This window comes from Sus scrofa, chromosome Y (assembly GCF_054392235.1).
Source record: "Sus scrofa isolate SSC_HxYL_T2T_F1_AM1 chromosome Y, Sscrofa_HxYL_maternal_Yorkshire_Landrace_v2.0, whole genome shotgun sequence".
NCBI classification, from domain to species: Eukaryota; Metazoa; Chordata; class Mammalia; order Artiodactyla; family Suidae; genus Sus; species Sus scrofa.
The window spans coordinates 14675932-14703763 of NC_139402.1; the positions used below are offsets into that span (position 1 = coordinate 14675932).

General features: G+C 41.8%; 1 pseudogene; it reads left to right on the plus strand.

The window, feature by feature from the left end:
• Positions 1–24832, plus strand: LOC146394388 (heat shock transcription factor, Y-linked-like; annotated as a pseudogene).
• The last annotated feature ends 3000 nt before the right edge of the window (positions 24833–27832 follow it).

Consider the following 27832-nt stretch of genomic DNA (forward strand, 5'->3'; position numbering starts at 1 on the left):
ATGGGCATCAAGTGGGTAAGTGAGATGTGGTGCCTCCTGAGTGATCTACAGGCAGTGGGGACAACCCAAAGCAGTCATCTCAGAAACCACAGGGAGTCAAGGCCTGCCACCGGTAGGGGTGTGTGATCAGGTCCAATCTCTGACCACAGTCACCTCAGAGGTCAGAAATCAGAGCGGGCACTACAACTGAGCACCACCCAGTATTGCTGTCAACACCCTGGCCATATAACCGCCCTGCAACTGTCAGTGCCAAATGCTCTGACAGTTGCACGGAAGAAGCACCCAGAAGGTTGAACACTGTCCTTTGCCAAGACCGTGTAACTAGGAGCAGTGGTGTACCACCTCCTGTGTGGGCTAAGAGGGACAGGCTGCTTCTTATAAGGGTCCTCAGTTGGGGGGGGCAAACCACCAGAGGTGTGCATGGCCTGCTACCACTAGGGGTCCAGGAACAGGCACCCCTTGTGGCCCTAATCACCACAGAGGGCACCTCAGAAGAGGTCATTGTGACCAAACACTACCTGTTTCTGCTCCAAGTTCTCTGGGAACTCACAAACCATGCCACTGCCACTGCCACTGCCACTGCCACTACCAAATGCTCTGGGCACCTCATGATTCTGCAAAAAGCTCATTATCACTCCCAAGGCCTTGAAACAAGGAGTAGCCTGTGCCACCTCCCTGCATGTACTTGCTGCTGCTAAGACCCCAGCAAGAAGGCACTACCAGCCCTACCCACTACCTCCCTCTCCCTGGAAATACACTCCGCACCCTCGGGATAATGGCCTGCTCACTCCCAAGATTGAGCCAGCAAGAATGCAATCCTCCATGCCCCAAATAAATGGTAACACCCCATAAAATACAAAGGGTTGCTCTTGCCTAGAAGTAACCCTCCAAGACTAGAGTTTGACTTCCCAAAACTCACAGAAAAAGAAAATCATAGACACGATGAAGAAGCCCAGGAACAATTCCCACGTAAGGTACAGGAGATTTCATGTGAAGCAGAAACAATGCAACAGACCTCCGTAGGCCAAAAAACCTGAGTTCAAAAGGGGTAGAGTGAATATATACTGAAGGAATGAAGGCTGAATATCAGGGATTTACGAGCACATTACAAACAGTCATGTCGATTACTTTCGAGAGGAATGAGGAAATTTAGGGGAAAATAGGGAAAAATTAGAAAAGTCTTTTGCAGATAGCCAAACTGGGCTAAAGGCACTAAAGGGCAGAGTGAAGAGTGCAGAGGAATGAATTAGTGACATGGAAGATAGCATAATGGAAATCACCCAATCAGGACAGCAGGCAGAAAACCACATGAAAACACATGAAAGCAACATAAGAGATGTATGGGGTAGCATAACAGGGGTCCATCTATGCATAATAGCAATTCAAGAGGCAGAAGAAAAAGAAAAGTGGATTGGAAATATATTGGAAGAAATTATGTCTCAAAATTTTCCCAAACTAAAGGAAACAGGTATCAAAATACAGTAATCACAGAAGGCACAAAACAGGCTGAACACAAATATGCCCACACCTAGACCTACTATAATGAAAATGGCCAAAGATAAAGAGAGGAGGCTAAAGGCAGCAAGAGAAATACAACACATTAACTATAAGAGAACCCGCAAATCACCTAATTCCTCTACAGAAACACAACAGGCCTGAAGAAATTGGCAAGCTATACACAAATTCCAAAAGGAAAAACTCTGAAGCCTAGAGTACTCTTCCCAGCAAGACTATCATTTATTTATTTATTCATTTACGTATGTTTTATTTATTTATTGAGTATCATTTGAACTGGAAAGGGAAACAGAGAATTTCTCCAACAAACAAAAGCTAAACGAGTACACCAATACTAAACCCATTCTAAAAAAATACAGAAATGTCTAAAAGAAGAAGAAGAAGAAGAAGAAGAAGAAGAAGAAGAAGAAGAAGAAGAAGAAGAAGAAGGAGAAGAAGAAGAAGAAGAAGAAGGAGAAAAAAGAAGACAGAACATATACAGATTGGAAAGCAGTCACTTAAATCAGCCAGCATACATCACCAAAACAAACAAACAAACAAAAATCTACTCGAAAAGTGATGAGAAACACAAGGAACACCAAAAGGACAAACTCGAAGATCTCAAAGAAGAAATTCAAAAGCATAGAGTGTAGGTAAGGAAGTATGAAAATATAGACACCTAATTTTAAATATCGTGTTGCAGCCTATATGACTACCAGGCTAATGCAAGCAGATGTAGGAAGTGGTTAACCTACTTGAAAAACAGGGAAACCACAAATCAAACCAAACATTACATTCATGAAAACTAAAAAGAAATGTATCCAAGCATAAAATAAATGGAAATCATCAAAAAAATAAGAAAGAGGAAAAAAAAAAAACCAAGGTAATACAACGAATCAACTGAAAAGCAAGGTTTAACATGGGAATAAATACATGTTTCTCAATAATTACCTTAAGGGTCAATGGACTGAGTACTCTGATCAATAGACACAGAGCAGCAGATTGGATCAAAAAGCAAAAACATACAACCTGCTGTCTGCAAGAGACTCCCTTTAGAGCAAAGAACACGTATAGACTGAATGTGAGAGAATGGGACATCATATTTCAATGGTCAAGACAGGAAAGCAGGAGTTGTGATACGCATAGTAGAAAAAATAGACATTGAAACAAACAAAGGCCATAGAGAAAGATAAAGAAGGACACAATTTCAGAGAGCCCAGATGGTGAGAGAGTAGGGGGATTTGTTCACCTCTCCCACAGATGCAACAAAAAATACACATCTACATGTAAAATGACTCACACAGAACAGCAACTGAACGCGGGCAGAAGAACTGAAACCTCCAAAAATGGGAAGAATCTCTTGACACAACTGCATAAAGCAACAGAAAAGAGGAGAGAGAGAGAAGGGGCATCAGGACTGGACTCCTGAGAGGGAATGGTGAAAGAGAAAGGGAACCCACACCCTGGAAACTCACCGAACCTGCGGAAAGATCAGCTGAGTCCAAGGGATCTCCAAGATGCCACGAAAAGTGTATCAGCAGGTTAGAGGACTGAGAGGCAGTGTGAGAGCCACACAGATCATCAGAACCGCTGGCACAGGTCCCAAAGACTGAGACGCTTTGGTGGGGACTGGGTGCCAAGCCCTAGGCTTTGGAGGTGAGTCCCTGGGAGCAGGCTGGGGTTGGTGGTGTGGAGACAGCATAAGAGATGAGGAAGTGGTGCCCCAGGGGTGAAGGGTTGCAAAGAGCTAAGGGCTGGGGACTGGAAAGCCACAAGAGAGGGAACCCAGGAGAAGGTCTGGGCCTGCAGGAGAGACATTGCCCCATTGTTGGGGAGGGGAGAGCAGGATGTGTGGGCCACCAGAGAATACGCCTTGCTCCACAGCATTTTCACTTGCACAACAGCTAGTAGAGCACAGAGGGCATTCCCAGCACATCCCCCGCTTCCACCACGGGCATGCCCTGGGAGAAGCCACATTCCTTCTGCAGTGGACTGGGCCCACTACCCATGGGAAGGCAACCACCTCCTTGGTGTTCCATCCACAGGAAGTGCCCCACTGCCCTGGTGCACCCCAGCAGCCTCCTCACCAAGTCAGGAAGTTCACCACAACAGCAGCAGGAACAGGCCAGCCCTGCCCACCCTTGGGAAGGGCTCTGCTGACACAGCGTGAGAGAGACAGCACCGCCACCCTCGGCAAGCCCCCTACTGCTGTTGACCACTAGGGCAAAACCCTCCCGGCCATGGGGAGTGAGCGTCCTCCACGGCATGCACCGGCCAGCCCTCCCCACCCTTGGGAAGCCCTCCACTGCTGGAGAGAACCACAGGCAGCTGCCCCTGGCTGCAGGAAGGGCACCAACAATGGGACGTACACCACACTAGGAGAGACATTGCACCATTGTTGGGAGTAGTGCACGTCCACCATGACAGGCACTGGCCAGCCCTGCATGCCCTCAGGAAGCCCTCCAATCTTGTGGCACAACCCATCAAGCCCTACCTGGCTTCAAGAAGTGCACTGCCAAGGCAGAACACTCTGGCCAGCCCCACCCAGCCTACGGAAGCTCCCCACCAGAGCAGCACAACCCAGCCACACTGACTGCCCACAGGAAGCACCTAGCCACGGCGGTGGGACCCGGACAGCCATGCATGCCCTCAGGAAGAGCCCAACCACCACCATGTGCCATGACTGTGCCAAACTACATTTTGGCTTCCCCAAATTCACAGTAAAAGGAAAACACAAGCAAGAAGAGGAAGCTCAGCAAACATTCCCAGTTTATGCAACAGGAGAATTCACCTAAAACCTTCAACACTCAAACAGTCTGACAGACTTTGAGTTCAAAATGCAGAGTGAAAGTACTAAAGAGATTCAGAGAAGATAAGCACTGTAACACAGACTCCCTCAGAAAAGAAATAGAAAACATAAGGAGGAGCCACGAAAATCTAGAAAGTTCATTTGCAGACCAACAATATGAGCTAAGGGCAGTAAGGGCTGGAAGGAATAATGCAGGGGAACTTATCAGTGATGTGGAAGATAGAAGAAAGCAAATCACCCAAATAGGACAGCAGACAGAACACCAAATGAAAAAACCCTGAAAGCAATATAAGAGACCTATGGGATAACATAAAGTGGGCCAATCTGTGCATAGTAGGAATTCCAGAAGGAGAAGTAAAAGAAAAGATTATTGAAAACGTATTGGAAGAACTTATGTCTGGAATTATGCCCAGCCATGTGAAGTGCCCCACTGCCCTGACATGCCCTGGGAAACTCCTCACCACATTGGGAAATGCACCACGACCACAGTGGAAACTGGCCAGCCCTGCCTACCCTTGGGAAGTGCCCTGCTGCCATGGGGCAACTCGGCCAGCCCTGTCCACCCTTGGGAAGTGCTCCACTGCTACAGGTTGCCCCAGAAAGCCCCAGCTAGCCATGGGAAATGCACCTCCACCTCCATGGGCACCTGCCAGCCCCACCCACACTTGGGAAGCTCTCTCCACTGCAGAGCGAGCTGGCCAGCACTGACCACACTCAAGAAGCCCCCCACTGCCATGGAGCACCAGGGCAAGCCCCGCCCATGCGCAGGGAGGACAACTCCAATGTGTCAAGCCCTGGCCAGGCCCACCAGCCTTTGGGAAGAACCCACCTGCCATGGCGCAACCAGGCCAGGACTGCCCCCCTTTGGGAAGTGCTCTGCTGAATGGCATGCCCCAGCAATCCCCAGGCACATGTGGGAAGTTCACCTCCACCATGATGCACACCTGCCAGGCCCATCCACCCTCGGGCAGGGCCCTCTGCCATGGAGTGAACTGCCTGGTTCTGCGCACCCTCAGGAAGCAACTTTGTGCCACAGAGCAAGGAGGCCAGCCCCACCCACCCTTGGCAACTGATAAGCTGAGCACACTGAAAAGCACCGCATGCCCACAGGAGGCACTCTGCTGCCACTGAGCACCAGGGAAAGCCCTGCCCAACTGCAGGGCTGTGCCTCAACCACATCCTATACCATTCAGCCCCACCTGACCTCAGGAAGGGCCCCACTACTGCAGAGCACCCCAGCAAGCACATCCTGGCTGCAAGAAGTGAATGACCACAATGGTGCACAAAGGCCAACCATGCCTGGCCATGGGAAGAACCTAGGCTCAGCAGTGTGACCCAGCACACCATGCATGCCCTGCTGAAGTTCTCCGCCACCACGGTGCAGCCTCAACTGTGCCAAACTACACTCTGGCTTCCCCAAATTCACAGAAAATGGAAAACACAAGCAAGATGAGGAAGCTCAGAAAACATTCCCAGTTTACACAATGGCAGAATTCACCTAAAATCTTCAACACTGAAGCAGTCTGACAGACTTGGAGTTCAAAAGGGAGACAGTGAAAAGACTGAAGGAATGAAGACAAGATATGAACAGGAATGCAGACGCCCTCAGAATGCTATGAGAAAACATAAGGAGGAGCCAAGCAAACCCAAAAAATTCATTTTCAGAGATACAAACGGAGCTAAGGGCAGTGAGGACCAGAATGAATAACGCAGAGGAATGAATTAGGGATGTGGAAGATAGATCAATGGCAATCAGCCAAACAGGAGAGCAGAAGGAAAACCAAATGGAAAAAGATGAAAGCCATATGAGACTTACGGTATAATAGAAAGTGGGCCAATCTTTGCGTAGTAGGAATTCCAGAAGGAGAAGAACAACAAGAGGGGGTTGAAAATATAGTTCAAGAAATTACCCCCGGAAGCTTTCCAAATCTAATGGATTCTGACTTCAAGGAACAAGAAGCACAGAAGGCCCCAACAACTTGAACCCAAATAGAACCACACCAAGACATATAATAACAATGGCAAAAATTAAAGATAAAGAGAGGATTCTAAAGGCAGCGAGAGAAAAGCAAAATGTCAATTAAAAGCGAACCCCCATAAGGCTATCAGCTGATTTCTTCACAGAAACTCTACAGGCCAGGAGGGAATGGCAAGAGATATTTAAAGGACTGAAAGGAAAAAAAAAATGCAACGTGGAATGCTCTATCCAGCAAGAATACCATTTAAAATAGAAGGGGAAGGAGGAAGCACAGATGGCAGAGGAGTAGGGGGACACGCTCGCCCTCTCCCACAAACACAACAAAAGAAGCACATCTACAGAATAAATTACTTGCACAGAACAGCAACCAATCGCTGGCAGAGGAACCTATACTCCAATAAAGGCAAGAAGTTCGTGATATTACTGGGCAGAGCGGGAGAAATCGGAGAGTGAGAGAAGGTGAATTCGAGTGGGACTGGCCCTCCCGAAAAGGGACTACGGAGGAGAAAGGCTTCCCGCACCCTGGAAAGTCACCTACCGGGGGAAAGATCAAAGAAACCGGAGAAATATCCAGATGCAGGGAAGAGTGTAGCAGTAAGTTGGAGTATTGAAAAGCCGATCAAGAACCCAACGGACCATCTGAACTATGGGCACAGTTACCAAAAATTGAGATGCCTGGGTTGGGGCTGGGCACCGAGACCTCAGCCCCGGAGGTTAGTCCCCATGCTGGGGGGGCAGGGCGGAGCGGAAACTGCTTGGGAGGTCTAGAAACCATTTGATGGGGCAGAGACTGCCTGGGAGACTAGAAAACAAAGCTGTTGCAGAGGAAGGGAACAATACTCTAGGGACGGGGAAGTGGAAAGCCACATCAGAGGGAACCTGGGAGAAGAGCCTGGTCTGCGCCCCTGCTAGGGAGGGGAGAGAAGGGGTGGGTCCCCATAGAATACCCCCCATGCCACAGCAATCTTACAGGCCCGCTAGCTAGCAGAAAGCTGTGCTTCCCAGTGCATTCCCTCCCCCCACCCCCACCACCCCCGCCACCCCCTACGCTCTCGCCTAACCTGGGGCTGCCTGCCATCCAGGAGGGCTGGCCTCAACAATTGCCTGAAGCCTACAACAGCAGGGGCTGTCCCTGCACAGGCCTGCTTGCCCTTTGGAGGGGCTACACTTCCACAGAGAAGCACCAAACACCACCAGCCCCCGAGAAAAAGCCTGCAGCCCAGAAAAGCTAGAACAAGCCTAGCCAGGCTGTGAATAGATCTGCCTAATTCTCAGATGGTTTTCCTGAGTCAGGCTACCCTGGGGAGGAGCCTCTTGGGTCTCCAATGGCACTGCTACCTGCCCAAGCCCCAAGGGGGTGCTGAGACCTAGTGGACCATCTGCAAAGGACTGCCAGCTTCAGGCAGGACCCCCTGCAGCCTAGAAAAGCTGCAACAAGCCAGGCAGAGTTGGGAAAAGATCTCAGATGGTTTTTCTGAGTTGGGCTGCCCCTGAGAGGAACCTCTTGGGTCTCTAATGGCCCTGCTATGCGCCCAAGCCCCCAGGGGGTGCTGAGACATAGCAGAACAGCTGCATAGGACTGCCAGCTCCAGGTAGGACTCCCTGCAGCCCAGAAAAGCTGCAACAAGCCTGGCCGAGTCAGGAAAAGATCTCAGACAGTCTTTCTGAGTCGGGCTGCCCTGGGGAGGAGCCTCTTGGGTCTCCAATGGCCCTGCTACCCGACAAAGCCTCGAGGGGGTGCCCCACTCCTGCAGAATAGATGCTCAGCACCACCCCCTGGAAGAGCCCCTGCAGCCTAGAAAAGCTGCAACAAGCTCAGCCAGATTGTGAAAAGACCCACCTACATTCTCAGGCTGTCCTTCTGAGTTGGGCTGCCCTAGGCGAGAGTCTCTTAGGTTCTCAGTGACCCAGATAGCTGCTCCAGCCCCCAGGAGGTGCTGCACTCCTGAGGAACAGCTGCCCAACACCGCCAACCCCCTGCCAGAACACCACAGCCTAAAAACACCAGAGCAAGCTCTGCATGACCAAGTGAAATCTGCTACCATCCTGGTGTGGATCTCCCAGTCCTGTCTGCCCTCAGGAAGCACTCCTTTGCTTCAAAGAAACACTGTTAGCCTCATTAACACTCCAGAAAAGCCCCACTGCCTCAGAAAAGATTGACCAACAACACCAGCCCTCAGAAAATATTCCACAGCAGTGACAAGGCAAACACTGCCCGATACAGAGAGTACAACTGCCTCAGGAGAAAGAAAACAACAAGAAAGATGAAGAAGCTGAGAAACCACCCCCAGTCAAACCAACAGGAGAACTCACCTAAAACAGTCAGCAATGAAACAGATCTCTGCAGTCAGACAGACCTGGAGTTCAAAAGAGAAATAGTGAAAATACTGAAGGAATTAAGAGAAGATATGAACAGTAATGCGGACACCATCAGAAAGGAACTAGAAAATATAAGGAGGAGCCAAGAAAAACTAGAACATTCATTTGCAGAGATGCAAACTGAACTAAGGGCAGTAAAAACCAGAATGAATAATGCAGAAGAACGAATCAGTGATATGGAAGATAGAATAATGGAAATCACTCCATCGGGTCAACAGACAGAAAACCGAATCAAAAAACTGGAAAGCAATATAAGAGATCTATGGGATAATATAAAGCGGGCCAATCTATGCATAATAGGAATTCCAGAAGGAGTAGAAAAAGATAAGGGCATGGAAAATATATTTGAAGAAATTATCGCTGGAAACTTCCCAAATCTAAAGGATACTGGATTCAAGATACAAGAAGCACAGAGGCCCCAAACAAACTGAACCCAAACAGACCCACACCAAGACACATCATAATAAAAATGGCAAAAGTTAGTGATAAAGAGAGGCTCCTAAAGGCAGCAAGAGAAAAACAGAATGTTCCCTACAAGGGAACCCCCATAAGAATATCAGCTGATTTCTCTACAGAAACACTACAGGCCAGGAGGGAATGGCAAGAGATATTTAAAGTGCTCAAAGGAAAAAATATGCAACCTAGAATACTCTATCCAGCAAGAATATCATTTAAAATAGAAGGGGAAATTCAATTTTTTTCCAGCAAACAAAAACGTAAAGAATACAGCAACACAAAACCCAGGTGAAAGGAAATATTGAAAGGGCTTCCCTAAACCAAAAAGAAAGGAAGGAAAGGGAAGAAAAAAGAAAAGAAAAGAAAAAAAAGAAGAAGAAGAAGAAGAGGAAGAACTAGGACTGAGGAAACCGCAATCAGAGAGCAGTCACTCAAATAAGCCAGCATACAGATTTAATCATGAACATGCTTCAAACAAAATAAAATTAAAAAGAAAAAAATAAAAAAGGGTCGTCAAAACCATAAAATGTGGGCAAGGGATGTTAGGAAATAAATAACCCTTATTGTTTGTTTGTATGTTTCTCTTCTTAATTTTAATAGAGTAATGAAGTGTTTGAACTAACAGGACCATCAGGCTAAAACACACAATTATGGGAAGGGTTTAGCATACTTAAAAAACAGGGCAACCACAAGCCAAAAGCAAATATTGCATTTGCAAAACATGAAAAAAAATACACTCAAGCAGATAAGATAACAACAAGAGACCATCCAACCAAAAAAAAAAAAAAACAAAAACAAAAAAAAGAAAGGAAGAAAGGAAGAATGGAAGAATGGAGAACCATAGAATCAACTGGAACACGATGTTCAATTGGCAATAAATAATCATCTATCAATTATCACCTTAAATGTCAATGGACTGAATGCCCCAATCAAAAGACACAGAGTGGCTGAGTGGATAAAAAGGCAAAAACCTTCAATATGCTGCCTACAAGAAACTCACCTTAGGACAAAAGATACATATAGATTGAAAGTGAAAGGGTGGGGAAAAATATTTCACTCCAATAAACAAGACAGAAAAGCAGGAGTTGCAACACTCATATCAGACCAAATAGACTTTAAAACAAAAGACATAAAGAAAGACAAAGAAGGACACTATTTAATGATTAAGGGATCCATCCAAGGAGAGGATGTTACTATCATCAACATATATGCCCCAAATATAGGAGCACCCAGATACATACAGTAAATATTAACAGACATAAAGGGAGATATTGATGAGAATACAATCATAGTAGGAGACATTAATACCCCCCTCACATCAATGGACAGATCCTCTAGACAGAAAACCAATAAAGCAACAGAGATCCTAAAGGAAACAAGAGAAAAGGTAGACTTCATTGATATCTTCAGGACACTACATCGAAAAAAAAGCAGAATACACATTCTTCTCAAATGCTCATGGAACACTCTCAAGAATCCACCACATATTGGGACACAAAGCGAATCTCAATAAATTTAGGAGCGTAGAAATTATCTCAAGTATCTTCTCTGACCACAATGCCATGAAATTAGAAATCAACCATGAGAAAAGCAAAGAGAAAAAACCTACTCCATGGAGACTAAACAACATGCTACTAAAACACCAATGGGTCAATGAGGACATCAAGAAGGAAATTAAAAACTACCTTGAAACAAATGATAATGAAGACAAAACCTCTCAAAATCTATGGGATGCTGCGAAAGCAGTGCTCAGAGGGAAATTTATAGCAATACAGGCCTTTTTCAAAAAAGAAGACAGATCCCAAATTGACAACTTAACCCTCCACCTAAATGAATTAGAAAAAGAAGAACAAAAATGTCCTCAAGTCAGCAGAAGGAAGGAAATTATAAAGATCAAAGAAGAAATCAATAAAATAGAGACACAAAAATCAATAGAGAAAATTAATAAAACCAAGAGCTGGTTCTTTGAAAAGGTGAACAAAATTGACAAACCCCTGGCCAGACTCCCTAAAAAGAGGAGAGAAAGAACCCAAATAACCAAAATCATAAATGAAAAAGGAGAAATCACAACGGATACAGCAGAAATACAAAAAACCATAAGAGAATACTATGAACAACTATACGGCAACAAGTATGACAATCTGGAAGAAATGGACAATTTTCTAGAATCTTACAGCCTGCCAAAACTGAATCAAGTAGAAACAGACCAACTGAACAGACCAATCACTAGAAATGAAATTGAAGAGGTCATGAAATCACTCCCTACAAATAAAAGTCCAGGACCAGATGGCTTCACAGGTGAATTTTATCAAACATATAAAGAGGAATTGGTGCCCATCCTCCTTAAACTCTTTCAAAATGTTGAAGAAGAAGGAATACTCCCATAGACATTCTATGAGGCCACATCACCCTCATTCCAAAACCAGACAGGGATACCACCAAAAAAGAAAACTATCGCCCAATATCATTGATGAATATAGATGCAAATCCTCAACAAATCTTAGCCAACCGAATCCAACAACATACCAAAAAAATTATACACCATGACCAGGTTGGGTTCATCCCAGGTTCACAAGGATGGTTCAACATATGCAAATCAATCAGCATCATACACCACATTAACAAAAAAAAAGTCAAAAATCATATGAATCAACATTCATATGATAACATTTGATAAAGTTCAACATCCATTCATGATCAAGAACCTCGCAAAAGTGGTATACAGGGAACATTCCTGAATATAATCAAAGCCATTTATGAGAAACCCACAGCAAATATAATCCTCAATGGGGAAAAACTGAAAGCCTTCTCACTCCAATCTGGAAGCAGACAGGGATGCCCACTCTCACCACTGCTCTTCAGCATCGTTTTGGAAGTCCTAGCCACAGCAATTAGACAAACAAAAGAAATCAAAGGCATCCATATAGGAAGAGAAGAGATCAAACTGTCACTGTATGCAGATGACATGATACTATACCTAGAAAACTCTAAGCACTCAACCCATAAACTCCTTGAACTGATTAATACATTCTGCAAAAGAGCAGGATATAAGATGAACATTCAGAAGTCAGTTGCATTTCTGTATACCCCAGCAATGAAACATTAGAAAAGGAATACAAAAAATACGATACCTTTTAAAATTGTACCTCACAAAATCAAATACCTCAGAATAAACCTGACCAAGGAGGTAAAGGACCTATATGCCGAGAACTATAAAATTTTAATCAAAGAAATCAAAGATGTAAAGAAATGGAAAGATATTCCATGTTCCTGGATTGGGAAAATCCATATTGTAAAAATGGCCATACTACCCAAAGCAATCTACAGATTCAAGGCAATCCCTATCAAATTCCCCAGGACATTTTTCACAGAACTAGAACTAACAATCCAAACGTTTATATGGAACCACAAAAGACCCAGAATCGCCAAAGCAATCCTGAGAAACAAAAACCAAGCAGGAGGCATAACTCTCCCAGACTTCAAGAAATACTACAAAGCCACAGTCATCAAATCAGTGTGGTACTAGTATCAAAACAGACAGTCAGACCAATGGAACAGAAGAGAGAACCTGGAAATAAACCCTGACACCTATGGTCAATTAATCTTGGACAAGGGAAGCAAGAACATAAAATGGGAAAAAGAAAGTCTATTCAGCAAGCATTGCTGGGAAACCTGGACAGCTGCATGCAAAGCAATGAAACTAGAACACACCCTCACACCATGCAAAAAAGAAACTCCAAATGGCTGAAACACTTAAATATACAACAGGACACCATCAAACTCCTAGAAGAAAACATAGACAAAACACTCTCTGACATCAACATCATGAATATTTTCTCAGGTCAGTCTCCCAAAGCAATAGAAATTAGAGCAAAAATAAACCCATGGGACCTCATCAAACTGAAATGCTTTTGCACAGCAAAGGAAACCCAAAAGAAAACAAAAAGACAACTTACAGAATGGGAGAAAATAGTTTCAAATGATGCAACGGACAAGGGCTTAATCTCTAGAACTTATACATCTCAAAAGTAAAAAAACCCAATCAATCAATGGAAAAATGGGCAAAAGACCTGAATAGACATTTCTCCAAGGAAGATATATATATGGCCAGCAAACACATGAAAAAAGGCTTAACATCATTGATTATAAGAGAAATGCAAATCAAAACTACCATGAGATACCACCTCACACCAGTCAGAATGGCCATCATTAATAAGTCCACAAATAACAAGTGCTGGAGGGGCTGTGCAGAAAAGGGAACCCTCCTGCACAGTTGGTGAGAATGTAAACTGGTACAGCCACTATGGAGAACAGTTTGGAGATACCTTAGTAATCTATACATAGAACTTCCATATGACACCACAATCCCACTCTTGGGCATCTATCCGGACAAAACTCTACTTAAAAGAGACACATGCACCCGCATGTTCATTGCAACACTATTCACAATAGCCAGGACATGGAAACAACCTAAATGTCCATCGACAGATGATTGGATTCCGAAGATGTGGTGTATATATACACAATGGAATACTACTCAGCCATAAAAAAGAATGACACAATGCCAGTTGAAGCAACATGGATGGAGCTAGAGAATCTCATCCTGAGTGAAATGAGCCAGAAAGACAAAGACAAATACCATATGATATCACTTATAACTGGAATCTAATATCCAGCACAAGTGAATATCTCCTCAGAAAAGAAAATCATGGACTTGGAGAAGAGACTTGCTGCGTGATGGGAGGGGGAGGAAGTGGGAGGGATCGGGAGCTTGGGCTTATCAGACACAACTTAGAATAGATTTACAAGGAGATCCTGCTGAATAGCATTGAGAACTATGTCTAGATACTCATGTTGCAACAGAAGAAAGGGTGGGGGAAAAATGTAATTGTAATGTATATATGAAAGGATAACCTGACCCCCTTGCTGTACAGTGGGAAAATAAAATAAAATAAAAGGAAATATAAATAAAATGAAAAAGATGAAAGAACCGCAAAACCTAAATTTGACTGAAGAAAGGAAATAATAAAAGCCAAAGAGGAAATCAATTAAATAGAGTTTCAAAAATGATAGACACAATCAATCAAATAAAATGCTGGTTCTTTGAAAAGGTCAACATATAGGCAAACCTCTGGCTAGTCTCACCAAAAAGATGAGAGAAATAACCCAAATAAACGAAATCAGAAATGGAAAAGGTAAGTCCAATGTATAGTAAAGAAATACAAAAAATGAGAGAATATTATGAGCAATTGTCTGTCGACAAATTTGACAACCTGGAAGACAACTTTCTAGAGTCTTACATCCTGCCAAAAGTGAACTGAAAAGAAATAGATCAACTGAACAGAGCAATCACTAGAGACAAAATTGAAAATGTTATAAAAACACTACCTACAAAAGAAATCCCAGACCAGATGGCTTCCCAGGAAAATTACACCAAACACACAAAGAGGAAATTATACACATCCTCCTTAAAATTTTTCAAAAATTGAAGAAGAAGGAACACTTCCAAAGACATTCTATGATGCCAACAGCAGCTTAATTACCAAGACAGACAAAAATACCACCAAAAAAGAAAACTACAGGCCTATAAATTTGATGAATGTAGATGCAAAAAATTCTCAACAAAAGTTTAACCATCCAAATGCACAAAACATATCAGAAAGGTCACACACCATGACCAGGTGCGATTCACCCCAGGTGCACAGGGATGGTTCAACATATCAATCAGTGTCAAATCAATCAGCCATACACCACATTAACAAAAGAAAAGTCAAAAACAACATGATCATCTCAATAGATGCAGAAAAAGCATTTGACAAAGTCCAACAGACCTTCATGATAAAAACTCTTACCTAAGTAGGTATAGAGGGAACACTCCTTAACATAATTAAAGCCATTTATGACAAACCCACGGCCCATATATAATACTCAATGCAGAAAAGCTGAAAACTTTTCCACCAAAATCTAGAACAAGATAAGTATGTCCACTATCACCACTGTTATTCAACATTTTACTGGAAGGGCTAGCCACATCAATCAGACAAATCAAAGAAATGAAAGGCATCCAAGTAGGAAGAGAAGCGATAAAACTGTCACTGGATGCAGATGTCATGATACTATGCGTAGAAAACCCAAAAGACAACACAAAAACTACTTTGAACTGATCAACAAAGTCAGCAACGTAGCAGGATATATGATCCATATTCAGAAATCAGTCACATTTCTGTATACTAATAATGAAACTTTAGAAGAGGAATACAAAAACACAATACCTTTTATAATTGCACTCCAAGAAACCAAATACCTGGGAATACACCTGAACAAGGATGTAAAGCACTTATATGCTGAGAACTATAAAACATTAAACAAGGAAACTAAAAGAGATGTAAAGAAATGGAAAGACAGTACGTGATCCTGGGTTGGAGAAATTAATTTTGTACAAATGGATACACTACCACCCAAAGCAATCTTCAGATTCAATACAATCCCTATCAAATGACCTATGACATTTTCACAGAACGAGAACAAACAATCCAAAACTTTGTATGGAACCACAGAAAGCCCAGAATTGCCAAAGCAGTTCTGAAGAACAAAAACCAAGCGGGAGGCATAACTTTCCCAGAATTCATGCAATATTACAAAGCCTCAGTCATCAAGACAGTGTGGTCCTGGTACCAAAACAGAAATATAGACCAATGCAACAGACTAGAGAACCAAGAAATTAACCCAGACACCTATGGTCCAACTAATATTTGACGAAGGATGCGAGAACATAAAATGGGAAAAATACAGTCTTTTCAGCAAGCATTGCTGGGAAGCCTGAACAGCTGCATGTAAATCAATGAAACTAGAACATGCCCTCACACTACATAAGAAAATAAGCTGAAAAAAGGCTTAAAGACTTAAATATAAGAAAATAAACCATCAAAATCCTGGAAGAGAACATAGGCAAATGCTCTCTGACATCAACCTCATGGATATGTTCTCAGGTCAGTGTCCCAAAGCAATGGAATTAAGAGCAGAAATAAGTCAATAGGACCTAATCAAACTTACAAGTTTGGCACAGAAAAGGAATCCAAAAAGAAAACGAAAAGACAACTTGCGGAATGGGAGAAAATAGACACAAATGATGCCACCGATGAGTCTTAATGTCTAGAATATACAAGCAACGTACACCACTAAACAGCAAAAACAACAACTCAATGGAAAAATTGGCAAAAGACCTGAACAGACATTTTCCCAAGGAAGATGTACAAATGGCCAATAAGCACATGAAAAAATGCTCAACATCACTGATTATTAGAGACATGAAAATGAGAACTCCCATGAGACACCACCTCTCACCAGTCTGAATGGCTGTCACTAATACATCCACAAATAACAAATGCTGGATGGGGCATGGGGAAAAGGGAACCCTCCTGCACTGTTGGTGGGAATGTGAACTGGTAAAACCACTATGGAGAACAGTATGGAGGTATCTTAGAAGTCTTACATAGAACTACCATATGACCCAGCAATCCCATGTTTGCACATACATCCAGACAAAACTCTACTTAAAAAACACAGGCACTCAAATGTACATTGCATCTCTATTCACAATAGCCAAGGCATGGAAACAACCCAAATGCCCATTGACAGATGACTTGCTTAGGAAGATATGGTAGATATACAAAATGGAACACTACTCAGTCATAAAAAAGAACAAAATAATGCCATTTGTGGCAACATGGATGGAACTAGAGACTCTCATGCAGAGTGAAGTAAGTCAGAAAGAGAAAGACAGATACCGTGTGATATCATTTATATCTGGAACCTAATATAAGGCACAAATGTACTTCACGAATTTGCAGAATAGTTTTGTTATTGCCATGGGGGAGGGATTGGGTAGGTTGGGAGCTTGGGGTTAATAAATATAAATTTTGCCTCTGGAATTGATGAGTAAAGAGATCCTGCTCTGCAGCACTGGCACCTATGTCTAGTCATTTGTGATGGAGCATGACAATATGTGAAAATAGAATTTGTACATGTATGCGTAACTGGGTCAAAATTATGTACCATAGAAAAATTTATTTTGGGGGAAGAACTATTAAAATTATCATTACCATCATCAATTAAAGACTATGTAAGGGGTTTAAACATCTACACAAGTGATCTTGTTTTGTTCCATCTGTCAGAATCCCAATTTGAGTCCACTGTCTCTCATTGCAATTTGAATCCACAGTTGTGGGTTCTTCATGGCTGAAGCTTTGGAATGGGAAATCTGAGGTTCCTGTTTTGTGTATTTTGTGTGTGTTGTGCATGTACCACTTTGCCAAAATTACTTCATCAAAAATCTGTAATTCTCAAAATACATAAGGTAAGTTAATTTTGGATTTGCATGAACAGGAAAATATTCAGTATTAAATTAACATTTGATGTTAAAGTTAAAATTTGTTGATTTAACTTATTGCACAGGTCTTCAGAGTCATCAACATAAGTATAATAACATATTGTACCTAGGTTTGATAAAAGTCAAATCAGATACTGAGACTTCAGTTACGAAGAAGAGACTACAACATCACTTAAGACTATGATTGGTATTTTGGTGCTGTGCTGAGATATTCCTTCTGTACCAGGAAACATGTGCTTTTAGAAATGATAAAAAGTCCATCCAGAAAAGTTTGATGGATTTTTCAGTAAAGAAGGGAGGAGGAATGGAATTGCATTTTACCAGGGGAACAGAAAGTAAGTGTCTTATAGCTTAGTATTTTGAATGGAACGGTAGCAGACAGAATAATATGGATGCAGAAAGTGATGGTAGTTTTATGGGAAGTGGACAGTGAGAAAGGACTTTTGTGCTTGGTCAGAATTGACTGCATTGGGAATTCACGTTAATGAAGTAAACTAATTTTAAAGGTAAGCTAGTGCAAAACTTGATTTTAGTTTCTGTCTCTCTGTTAAAAGAAGGTTTTACTAACTTTCTTAATCTTAGCTTTTGATAACAGGTTACATGAATTTGCTGGTCTTTAATTTGCATTTGCTTTTGAAATCCTTTGTTACTTTTGTTGAATGAATAAGTAATGTTAAACAATAAAGTATGACTCTATTTGATCAGGTGTTTTAAATTTTTCTTCTGTGTGTGTTTGTGTTTATATATATAAATATATATGTTATTTTTTTGCAAACTTATGAAGTGTAACTTACAGGGGACAATTTGTGCAATGAAATGTATGAACAAAATCAATAGGATTATGGCTCAAAAATTAACCCCTCATGGTCAGACTTGCCATCCTGATGCCCTTGTGTGCATGCTAACAGTCTGCCCTTAAAGCAGGGAAGTTAATATAGGTAAACAATAGGAGTTCCCATTGTGGAGCAGTGGTTAATGGATCTGACTAGGAACCATGAGGTTGCACATTCAGTCCCTGGCCTTGCTCAGTGGGTTGAGAATCCGGCATTGCTTTGAGGTATGGTGTAGGTTGCAGATGCGGCTCGGACCCCATATTGCTGTGGCTCTGGCATAGGCTGGTGGCTATAGCTCCAATTAGACCCCTGGCCTGAGAACCACCATATGCCATGGGAACAGCTCTAGAAAAGGCAAAAAGATTAAAAAAAGGTAAACAATACCTATGAATTAAAGAGCCAGGATTATGGGAACTACAAGAGGTGACTTGGTTCTTCCTGGCTCCTAGGCAAACCCAATAATGAAGAAGAAATACTTAGGAAATGTGTTTCCCATTTTGGGGTATAACTTCTACAATTCTAAAGCGACCATATTTGCTGAAAAATGAAGATCCGTTTAGAGCAAAACCTTGTGATACATATTCTAGTTCTGTGTTTCGAGGTTAGGGTTCACTTTCTAAAACTAACTTCCCAAAGAATTCTTTGATGCTATGTGACAATATTTCAAAGTTTAGCTGGATTAATCAGAAAATATTCTAAGCTTGGGAAACTGATTGCTGTAATCTGCCTCTGGGAGAATATCAGATGCTCCATGATAACCAGGGGGCTAGACACTCTGGAAAAGTATCATTTAAAGGGTTGTCTCCAGGCTAGATGAAAGTTCCCTTATCAGGAATTCTTAAGCCATATATGCTTTAATAATGTGAATAAAATAACTCTGAAATTGATATTTCTCACGTAGGAAGGGCCTCTACATTGCATTGGTCTACAGAGAGAACTACTGACTTCAAAGTCACCTTATAACAAGGCCCTAATAACAAAACACCCAGGGCTGGACAAAATGAAAACACCATCAGAAGTATACCACTATCCCAAGATTGCCACACCTGACCCATGTTGTTGTTTGTTTTCCTACTGATTTAAATTGATGGGTTTCTCCCCTCCAAGGCTCTTATTATTTATGATCCTTGGTGGGATCATCTCACCTGGCAATATAATACCTGCCCTCACAAGGGCAGAAATATGATTTCATCTATGCTAATAAAGCTCAATAAATAAGAATTGAAACTTTAGCCAATTGACATAACTTCTAATTTAATTTATTAATTATATTATTAAATCTATACTAATGTAAATATTAAGATTCCTTGTATTGGGAACACTTAAACCATCTAGGGAAAAACAGGGTAAGAACACTGGGAAAACCAGTATAAAACTTCCTTTAAAGGTAAGAGACAGACAAATCCACCTCAACAGGGTAATACTGGTCTGTTCTGGGTGAAGCTTTTCAATTTTTACTTATGACATTACCAATTCTTCTTTCTATATAATATTTTAATGGACCACAAATATCTTATATTATTTTTTGACTCCTTATCCAAAGAGGTTTTATGTTTATTTTATTTCCCCAATACATCATTATATTTTCTACTATACAGCATTGTGAGCCAGTTATACACACAGGTGTACCCTATTTTCTCACATTGTCATGCTCCATCGTAAGCAAATAGACATAGTTCCCAGTGCTACACTGCAGGATCTCACTGCTCATCCATTCCAAAGGCAATAGTCTACATCAAGTAACCCCAAGCTCCCACTCACTCCCACTCCCTCCCTTCTGCCTCCTGCACCACCTTGAATCATACATCCATTCTCAAAGTCCATGTTTTTCTTTTCTGTGGAAAGCTTCATTTCCGCTGTATAGTAGCTTGCAGATATCAGTGATATCATATGGTATTTGTCTTTCTCTTTGTGAATTCCTTCTCTCAGCATGAGTGTCTCTGTGTTATTTTTATTCACTGTTTTCAGAAAATTGCTATTTCCTGCATTTCCAATGTGTGCCTGAATCACTGAAAATGATAGACCGTTCCATGTGAGATCGGTGACCTCTAAGTATGGGAAAGTGCAACAAGAAGGAATATTTTCCTGGACCGTAATAGACTAGCAAGACAGGTGGTCCAGAGACCTTTGGCTACTCCTAACATGGCCTTGTCCAGTATTAGCACATTGAGTGGCCTATCTGTGAACTCTTGGCCAGAATGAGGGATGTTCATTCCTAGCATCGTGGGATGAAATGGTCATGAAATGCCTCTCAAAACTATGGGCAAATGTTTGACCATGGGGGCTTATGGCCAACTGTGACCTCAAGTATAGCACTTGCCTTCAGGCTCTTCTTGGAGTAAAACTTGAGCCACAGCAGCTGTTTCCCTGCAGCACCTGCTGAGCAGAGCTCAGGGAGGAGACCAGAAGAGAGGCACACGTCTTCAGACAGTTCGATTTCAGGTGAGCATTTCTATGGCCCCAAATTCTTGCCTCTTCTCTCATCTAGAAATACAGAGATCATTAACAATGGCATCTGCATGGGCCAGTAGGGAGAAAAGGCAGAATGGACTAGCTGTGGGCCAGACATCCAAGGAAGACGAGGAAATATTTCAGGAGTAATTTTAGGCAAGCCTTGCCTGGCTAAGATCTTAGGGTTTATGTGCTCTGTCAGATATGATGCCACCAACACTTCACAAAGCAGCATCAGCTGGCAGCGGCAACCTTACATTTTCAAGGTCTCCTCATACAGCAACAGAAAGGAGACAACATGCGTTATGACCAATAGCTCCTGTGATTTATGGGTTAATACCACACCAAGTGTTAAAACCTCCTCAGATAAAACGGAAGCCCTCCTTCAACAATACTAGTATCAACCTACATCCTAAACTCCTATTTAAACTCATTTTTCTTTACTTCCCAACCTCTACGGTAGCTTGTACCATGTCCATCCACCCAGTACTTGTCACCCCAGGCCATCAGGAAGCAGATAGAGAAGAGTAGATGGTCACCCCTATCCCATATAATGGAAGGCTTGAATGACAGGTTTCCAGGAGGATGGAGACAGACCCCCATACACCACAACCGCTGCAGTTCACCTGAGAGACTTGCTGTGGACACCCCCTCCCAGTATGTGGATGCTCAAGTTGGGCAGCAAGAAACAATGACCTGTGGGAAACAACTGCCTGCAGAGCTTAACCTCTTACAGGGAGTAACTGCTCTACATCATGGGACTCGAGCCGTTACACTTCCTTTGACCTTCCCCTCCTTCTTCATTGTCCCTGCAACCGGTTCCCAGCATGGACTTCATCCACGGATTCCCACCACAGGTGCTTTGTAAGCCTAACACCTCCTTGCAGTCAAGGCTGATGCCATCTAGAGTTCAGCCCCTCACTTTCTGATGCCCTAGTGAATACCAATTGGCCTTGTGAATTCCTCTCTCAGCCATCCTAATGAGAAAATATTAGGAATATTGTTTAACACACAGACTACTTACGTAGGATACACAGAAAACTCTATGTGCTAAAATCAGTGATAATAAATCACTGTCAGTTTTTAACAATGTGAAAACATTGTGTATGAATTTTAACGTATTCAATGCAATGGCATATATTATCTTCAGAATGTTGTACACCCATCACTTCTCCAGTTGTGAAATATTGGCCTCAATCCACAAGGAAATCTCATATCCCTTTGGATGGTGCTTCCCAAAATTTCCTCTCCTAACCACAGCATTTATCCCTCTTTCTATATCTCCATGGCTATAGATATTTTGCTTGGTGCCCAGGGACCTTCCGTGTCTTGCTTAGTGATAAAGGTTGTGTTTGTGTGTGTGTGTGTTTGTTTCCTTTATTTCTTTTTTTTAATTTTTATTTTATGGACTGCACCTGGGGCATGCAGAATTTCCCAGGCCAGGGATTGAACCCAGATCACAGTCGTGACAACAACAGATTCTTAACAAGCTAGCTGCCAGGGAAATCCTGGCTAAGATTTTTCTGAATACAGATGCGGCATAGATTCTAGTTATAAACTGGGAAGTGATACATACCATATGTTTCACTTTACTGGTTTTTTTGGTCCCATTTTCCAGGCCTTAATAACAGGCACCAAATGTGTATGTTTATAATAGGGAATTTATGTTTACTTCTGGGATGAAATGGATTTATTTATGTGATGGGTTTTCTTATTTATTAAAAAGATTCCATTGGAATGGGATTTTGCTGACCTCACTTTTGTTAGGGGGGGTTAATGTTTAAGTAAGGAGCTCATATTTTATGTTAACTGGACCAATTTCATAGGAAAGTAAGCACTGACTGAAGGTTATGCTCCGATTGCTAGGAGACCTGTCATCTGACAGCTACTTAGCTTAGCAACCATTGTGATGCATGGGTGATTTTATCTCTGTAAGCTTACCAAAGCAGCATTTAAAACTGCAGAGTTCAAAAAGCATGCTGTTGAGAAAAGTAGCTGCAGAGAAACTAATCTGAGATGGCACATGCTCCTTCAGAAATTCAACCTGTGTCTCCTTAAGATGCACCAACTGGTTCAGAATCCTCCATTACACCTCCATGGTGTGATAACTCAATCACTGGGGACTTGGACTTGAGGTCTCAGATTGAAGAAACAGCTTTTCGGGCTTTGTCTGAAGGCTCCCTGATAAAAAAGCCATGTCGCACATTGTGTGCCTCTGAACCAGATGAAGACGGTGATTTTCTTCCTCTGCCCTTTCCCAGAAAACTTTGGAAAACTGCTGAAAGTGATCACTTTAAGTCCACTTGGTGGGAAGCAAATGGAACCTTGATAGTGATTAATGAAGAACGCGTCAAGAAAGAAGTTCTGGAGAGAAAGGGTCCGTTCAGAATATTTGAAACTCAGAGTATGAAAAGCTTAGTTTGACAGCTTAACCTTTATGCATTTAATAAGTTGCAAAGGAATTTTCAAAGATCTGCCTCACTAGCTGACTTTCTGGCAGAAGAAAATGAAGTCTCTGCTCGGAACAAGGCATTAAGAAATTTCCAGTTACTACTTATAGAGGGAGTGTATAAAATTCTCTTTGGACATGTGCAAATATGTCCATCCATATAGGGTCAAAGTAGACCTTGAAAGTGGGATGAAGTACTGTTCCATTTTTATTATGATGATTATTTTTTGTCTTTTTGCCATTTCCTGAGCCACTCCCATGGCATATGGTGGTTCCCAGGCCAGGGGTTGAATTGGAGCTATAGCCCCCGTCCTACGCCAGAGCCACAGCAATGTGGGATCCAAGCCACATCTACAAAGTACACCATAGCTCATGGCAACACCAGATCCTTAACCCACTGAGCAAGGCCAGGAATCAAACCCGCAAACCCATGGTTCCAAGGCGGATGCGTTAACCACTGTGCCACGACAGGAACATCCATGCTCAACATTTTTAAATTGAGGTTGGCTTGGTCATAAAATATTTGGGATGATAAATCATTGTCCTAGCCTCCTTGAGGCTTGTCAATGAACCTCAAAAAATGCAGGCCACAGAGCCTAATACTATTACTGTAAATATACCAGACATTTTTCCTTGAGGGCAATAGTTGGCTGTGACCACTAAGAACATTTTTGAAAATATTACCAGTGGACGTGTATTGTCTCATGATATTAACTCCATATGATGCAAAGAGTCAGATATTATGGCTTCTGTCTCCTCGTCTCCTTGTTTCAAATACCATTAAATAAATTTCTCCTTGGTTTTAGCTGCAGTTCTACCATAATCCAAACTTTAAATGAGGCTGTCCTCAACTGTTGGTAAGGAGGAAAAGAAGAGTCACGTATAAAAATGCTTCTCCAGTATTGGCTTCTCTACGTCAAGGTTGCAGCAAGAAGCACTCTAGAACAGGGCATAAGGTGGATAATCATAATTCTGATTTTGAAGCAGAAACTCGTGGAGAAAATGCATTTTCAACCTCCACAAATTTACATGTGCCTTTAGTAAGAAGGCCTTCTACCAGCCAGAGAATTTCTAATACAACTACCCCCATGAGAAGTGACGTTTCTTCTACATCATCAGCATCAGCAGACCACAGGACAAACTGTCGTGGCTCAACATGCTACTTTAAATCAGTTGACCACGTTTCATACGCACTCACAAAAGAAGCTACTCTCCAGCAAGTGGCCACCTTGTGAATTTCATTACAACTACCACTTCCATGTCTCAGTACCACCTTATTTCTCCCTTCCCGAGTGGTTATTTTGGAATGACGGTGAAGCCGTCCCCTTTTCCAACCAGATATCTGAATATAGCACCAAGAGAGGGCCCTTTGTCTAACCCTCAACCAGCCAACCATCCGTGGTTCCCAATGCCAATGGCCACTGATACCTCTGCTGCCTCTCTCTCAAGGCCAATACCTCCATCCTCTTCATTATTTGAACACCATCCTAATTTTGACCTAACAACGGTCTATAGATTCTGCAGGATAGTGAAGATGAACATTTATGCTTGCAAATGTCAACAATTTCCTGCAATTCCTTTATTTCAAAAATAAATTTATATGTTCATGTTCATAGTTGCAATTTCTTCATTTATGAAACAATTAAGGGCTGTGTTTCTTTTTCTAAAATGATGTTTATTTTTTCTATCATAGCTTGTTTCCCATGTTCTGTCAAGTCTCTACTGTTGAGCAAAGTGACCCAGGCACACACCACCCCAACCACCCAAGACCCACACCCATACACGTATGTATCCTTTTTTTTTTTCACATAACCCTCCTTTGTGCTCCATCAAAAGTGACTAGGTGTAGTTTCCATTGATTTACAGCATGATCTCATTGCATACCCACTCCACATGCAATACTTTGCACCTTTTCTAACTCCCGATTTCCAGTCCATCACAATCCTGCCCCCTCCCCTTTGGCAATCCAGACACTGTTGCCCACGTTTATGAGTTTCGTTCAGGTGGAAAGTTCCACTTGTGCCATCTGTTACAGTCCACACATATGTGATATCGTATTGTATTCGCCTTCCTCTTTCTGAGTAACTTCACTTAGCATGATCTTCTCTAATTCCAGCCATGTTGCTGCAAATGGCATTACTTTGTTCTTTTTTATGGCTGAGTCGGCGTTCCATTGTGTATATGTGTGTATATATGGAACACGCACACCACATCTTAATCCAATCTTCTCAATGGACATTTAGGTTATTTCCCTGTCTTGGCTCTTGTGGACAGTGATGCAATGAACATACATGTGCATGTGTCTTTTTCAAGGGAAGTTTGTTTTCAGCTGTATGCCCAAGAGTGGGATTTCTGGGTCGGTCAGGTATTAGTTCTATATTTACTTTTCTGAAGTATTTCCATGGTGGTTTCCTTAATGGTTGTAACAATTGACATTCCTTTCATCAGTGTAGGAGAGTTTCCTTTTCTCCACACCCACTCCAGCATTTTTTTTTAATGTGTGGACTTGTTAAGGATGGCCATTCTGACAGGTGAGAAAGGTACCTCATAGTACTTTGTATTTTCATTTCCCTAAGAAACAATGATATTTAGAATTTTTTTATGTGCTTTCTGACTATCAGTATATATATTCTTTCGTGGAATGTCTATGCAGGTCTTTTGCCCCCTATTCCATTGGGTTGTTGGCTTTTTTGTGGTTGAATTGTATAAGGTGTTTGTATATTTTAGAGATTAATCCCTTTTTAGTTGCATGGTCAGAAACAATTTTCTCCCATTGTAAGTTGTCCTTTTGTCTTTTTAGTGGTTTTCAATGCCAGATTGTTTTGTGGTTTTTCCATATTTGAAAATTTTAGTAGTTAGATAGGAATATTTGACATGCTTTCTTGATAATAACGGTTTCAAAAAAGAAAATGCAACTAAGGAAAAAGACAGTGGGAGTTAAGTGATTTCTGAAATAGTCCAGGTTGTACTGAATGGATGCCTAAATTAAGATGGTAGGGAAAGAGGGGCAGATGAAGTTCAATTTTGAAAGGGAAAATACATATTCTTTATGTAGCATTTTCTCAGCTGCATTATACTCTGTTATTTCAAAGGGAACTTGGATCTTACCTGACAAGATTGTCTTTATTACAAAAAAAAAATAAATTTCATGGGGTTCCCACCATGGCTAAGAAGTTAACAAACTGAACTAGTGCTGATGAGGAAGTGGCTTCAACCACTGGCCTCACTCAGGGGGTTTTAAAGACGCAGAGTTGCCATGAGCTGTGATCAAAGTGCAGATGTTGCTCAGTTCCAGCATTGCTATGGCTGTTTTAGGCCAGCAGACACAGCTCTGGTTTGACCCCTAGCCTGGGATCCTCCATATGCCAAATGTATGGCCCTATAAAGACAAAAAGAAAAAGATAAGCATAAGTTAGAAAATACATTTCATACTCCAAACTACAGCATAGTTTAGCTTCCCCAGGACCCATGTCCATAAGTGCACCATAACTGCAATAATGAAGGCCAATGACATAATCAGCGATTGCATCACCATCAGCACATGGTGGTAGTTTCAAATGAAACATTTACCAAACAAACAAACAAAAAACGAGGGGGTATCATTATTGCTTTAAAATCCTCAAACTCTCCAGGTTAGGTGTGCCTTTATTTCCTCCCCTTTATATTTCCTGCTGCACACTTATAAGTTGTGTTCTTTTATTCCACAAAGAGAGGCTTAAATAATTATACTGGTCTTTAATGCCAAACCTTAGCATGGCTAACAAATCCGTTGAAGATGTAGAATCTGTCTGACCTGGCAGCTTCATGTTTCAGTTTCGCCATCGACAGATTACTGGACTGGGATAATATGGATATGTGTACACAGGGCAATACTACTCCCCTTAAAAAGAATGAAATAATGCCATTTGCAGCAAGATGGGGTGGAATTAGAGACCCTCATCCTGAGCGAAGTAAGGCAGAAAGAGGAAGACAAATACCACATGATGTCACTTATAATTGGTATCTACTATACAGCACAGATGATCATTTCCACAGAAAAGAGAATCATACACCTAGAGGATAAATTCGTGCTTACCAAGCAGAGGGGGTGGGAGTGGGATGGTTTGGGAGCTTGTGGTTCATAGAGTCAGACAACTGCCTTGGGATGGATGAACAATGAGACCATGCTGGGTAGCACTGAGAACTATGTCTAGGCACTTAGGATGAAGCATGATTGTGTAAGAAAGAGAATGTATACATGTATGTGTAACTGGGTTACCATGCTATAGAGTACAAAATCGAAAGAATGCTATAAACCAGTTCTAATGGAAAAAAATGTTTATATCATTATATAAATATAAAGTAAAATAAAATAGTGAAAAAGAGACCTTTTACGGACAAGATAATCTAAGATAATTTAACAAATTCTGTTAAAAAAACTGTTTCTGAAATAAATATTAAAAATAATAGTAATAATAGAGATAAAAAGAAAAAATCAATAAAACTAAGAAATGTTTTGTTGAAAAGTTAAAAAAATAAAAAAACATAAAAGGTAAAATTAAAAAGAAAAAAAAAAGAAAAAGCAAAGAATAAGTAAAAAGACAAAATGCTGGCC